We start from the raw sequence: 3,627 nt of genomic DNA, 5'->3' as shown, positions 1-3,627 counted from the left end.
AAGAAAAAAGGCTGGGTATGGTGGCTCACCCCTGTAATCCCAGCACTTTGGGAGGCCGAGGTGGGCAGATCACTTGAGGCCAGGAGTTCGAGACCAGCCTGGCCAACAGTGAAACCCCATCTCTACTAAAAATATAGAAGTAAGCTAGGTGTAGTTGCAGGTGCCTGTAATCCCAGCTACTTGGGAGGCTGAGGCAGGAGAATCTCTTGAACCTGGAAGGCAGAGGTTGCAGTGGGCTGAGACTGTGACATTGCACTCCAGCCTTGGCAACAGAGCAAGACTCCATCTCAAAAAAAAAAAAAAAAAAATTAGCTAGGAGTGGTGGCAGGTGCCTGCAATCCCAAGTAGCTGGGATTACAGGCGCCCGCCAGCAAGCCCGACTAATTATTGTATTTTTAGTAGAGAGGAGCTTTCACCGTGTTGGCCAGGCTGGTCTCAAACTCCTGACCTCAGGTGATCCACCTGCCTCAGCATCCCAAAGTGCCGGGATTACAGACGTGACCCATAGCACCCGGCCTACAATTATCTTTTTAATGTCAGGGCCCTAGGAGCTGATCAAAAGGGGGTAGTGTTGGAGAGGGGGACTTTCTGTAGGAGGGGACCTGTCAGCAGAGCAGCAATTAGCCAGGCAGAGGAGGAGAAGGTGTAAAGGCCCTGCGGTGGGAATGCACTTGGAAGAGCGTTGGGGAGGCCACAGGAAGGCGTGAAGAGGAAAAGACCATGAAGGTGTGATCAAGTCCTTTGCAGGTGTAAGGAGGGAGAGAAGGGGCAGAGGGAGATAGAGGAGAAACAGGAAGAGGAGGGAGGAGGGGGAGAAGGGGGAGTAGGAGGAAGGAAGGGGAGGGGAAAACGGGTTGTATTCTAAGAGGGAAGGGGAGCCAGAGCCCAACTGTAATCATGTTGTAACATCGCCCCCTGGCGGCCCAGTGGGGAGCAGGCGGGAAGACGGGCCGGTCCACTCTTGTGTCTACCCTCTGGTCCTCTTCACAGCTAGTGTGGCAGCCTAAGCCCGGCCAACCGTAAGTCAGTGGCGTGTCCTCCCATCTCCCAACTCGGTTACCCCATCAACAGAATGGGAACCACAGGCCACATGCGGTGGCTCACGTCTTTAATCCCAGCACCTTGGGAGGCCAAGGTGGGAGGATTGCTTGAGCTCAGGAGTTCAAGACCAGCCTGGGCAACATAGCGAGACTCTCCCAAAAAAACAAACAAAAAACTTAAAATGAGTCAGGCGCAGTGGCTCACGCCTGTAATCTCAGCACTTTGGGAAGCCGAGGTAGGCAGATCATCTGAGGTCAGGAGTTCGAGACCAGCCTGGCCAACATGGTGAAACCCCGTCTCTACTAAAAATACAAAAACTAGCTGGGCGTGATGGCGTGCGCCTGTAATCCCAGCTACTCAGGAGGCTGAGGCAGGAGAATCGCTTCAACCAAAGAGGTGGAGGTTGCAGTGAGCCGAGATCCTGCCATTGTGCTCCAGCTTGGGCAACACCATGTAATCCCAGCTACTCAGGAGGCTGAGGCAGGAGAATCGCTTCAACCAAAGAGGTGGAGGTTGCAGTGAGCCGAGATCCTGCCATTGTGCTCCAGCTTGGGCAACACCATGTAATCCCAGCTACTCAGGAGGCTGAGGCAGGAGAATCGCTTCAACCAAAGAGGTGGAGGTTGCAGTGAGCCGAGATCCTGCCATTGTGCTCCAGCTTGGGCAACACCATGTAATCCCAGCTACTCAGGAGGCTGAGGCAGGAGAATCGCTTCAACCAAAGAGGTGGAGGTTGCAGTGAGCCGAGATCCTGCCATTGTGCTCCAGCTTGGGCAACACCATGTAATCCCAGCTACTCAGGAGGCTGAGGCAGGAGAATCGCTTCAACCAAAGAGGTGGAGGTTGCAGTGAGCCGAGATCCTGCCATTGTGCTCCAGCTTGGGCAACACCATGTAATCCCAGCTACTCAGGAGGCTGAGGCAGGAGAATCGCTTCAACCAAAGAGGTGGAGGTTGCAGTGAGCCGAGATCCTGCCATTGTGCTCCAGCTTGGGCAACACCATGTAATCCCAGCTACTCAGGAGGCTGAGGCAGGAGAATCGCTTCAACCAAAGAGGTGGAGGTTGCAGTGAGCCGAGATCCTGCCATTGTGCTCCAGCTTGGGCAACACCATGTAATCCCAGCTACTCAGGAGGCTGAGGCAGGAGAATCGCTTCAACCAAAGAGGTGGAGGTTGCAGTGAGCCGAGATCCTGCCATTGTGCTCCAGCTTGGGCAACACCATGTAATCCCAGCTACTCAGGAGGCTGAGGCAGGAGAATCGCTTCAACCAAAGAGGTGGAGGTTGCAGTGAGCCGAGATCCTGCCATTGTGCTCCAGCTTGGGCAACACCATGTAATCCCAGCTACTCAGGAGGCTGAGGCAGGAGAATCGCTTCAACCAAAGAGGTGGAGGTTGCAGTGAGCCGAGATCCTGCCATTGTGCTCCAGCTTGGGCAACACCATGTAATCCCAGCTACTCAGGAGGCTGAGGCAGGAGAATCGCTTCAACCAAAGAGGTGGAGGTTGCAGTGAGCCGAGATCCTGCCATTGTGCTCCAGCTTGGGCAACACCATGTAATCCCAGCTACTCAGGAGGCTGAGGCAGGAGAATCGCTTCAACCAAAGAGGTGGAGGTTGCAGTGAGCCGAGATCCTGCCATTGTGCTCCAGCTTGGGCAACACCATGTAATCCCAGCTACTCAGGAGGCTGAGGCAGGAGAATCGCTTCAACCAAAGAGGTGGAGGTTGCAGTGAGCCGAGATCCTGCCATTGTGCTCCAGCTTGGGCAACACCATGTAATCCCAGCTACTCAGGAGGCTGAGGCAGGAGAATCGCTTCAACCAAAGAGGTGGAGGTTGCAGTGAGCCGAGATCCTGCCATTGTGCTCCAGCTTGGGCAACACCATGTAATCCCAGCTACTCAGGAGGCTGAGGCAGGAGAATCGCTTCAACCAAAGAGGTGGAGGTTGCAGTGAGCCGAGATCCTGCCATTGTGCTCCAGCTTGGGCAACACCATGTAATCCCAGCTACTCAGGAGGCTGAGGCAGGAGAATCGCTTCAACCAAAGAGGTGGAGGTTGCAGTGAGCCGAGATCCTGCCATTGTGCTCCAGCTTGGGCAACACCATGTAATCCCAGCTACTCAGGAGGCTGAGGCAGGAGAATCGCTTCAACCAAAGAGGTGGAGGTTGCAGTGAGCCGAGATCCTGCCATTGTGCTCCAGCTTGGGCAACACCATGTAATCCCAGCTACTCAGGAGGCTGAGGCAGGAGAATCGCTTCAACCAAAGAGGTGGAGGTTGCAGTGAGCCGAGATCCTGCCATTGTGCTCCAGCTTGGGCAACACCATGTAATCCCAGCTACTCAGGAGGCTGAGGCAGGAGAATCGCTTCAACCAAAGAGGTGGAGGTTGCAGTGAGCCGAGATCCTGCCATTGTGCTCCAGCTTGGGCAACACCATGTAATCCCAGCTACTCAGGAGGCTGAGGCAGGAGAATCGCTTCAACCAAAGAGGTGGAGGTTGCAGTGAGCCGAGATCCTGCCATTGTGCTCCAGCTTGGGCAACACCATGTAATCCCAGCTACTCAGGAGGCTGAGGCAGGAGAATCGCTTC

General features: G+C 54.9%; 1 protein-coding gene across 1 annotated transcript in view; it reads left to right on the top strand.

Moving 5' to 3' along the window:
- The window catches only part of BST2 (bone marrow stromal cell antigen 2), an 11,906-nt gene extending 11,236 nt beyond the window's left edge, over positions 1 to 670 (top strand). The window contains exon 6 of the transcript XR_001007139.1: positions 644 to 670. The gene's annotated coding sequence lies outside the window, so the exon portion shown is untranslated. The remainder of the gene's footprint in view (positions 1 to 643) is intronic.
- The last annotated feature ends 2,957 nt before the right edge of the window (positions 671 to 3,627 follow it).

The sequence above is a fragment of the Mandrillus leucophaeus genome, unplaced genomic scaffold, assembly GCF_000951045.1.
Source record: "Mandrillus leucophaeus isolate KB7577 unplaced genomic scaffold, Mleu.le_1.0 Scaffold11, whole genome shotgun sequence".
NCBI lineage: Eukaryota > Metazoa > Chordata > Mammalia > Primates > Cercopithecidae > Mandrillus > Mandrillus leucophaeus.
This window is presented reverse-complemented; position numbering and strand designations above follow the sequence as displayed.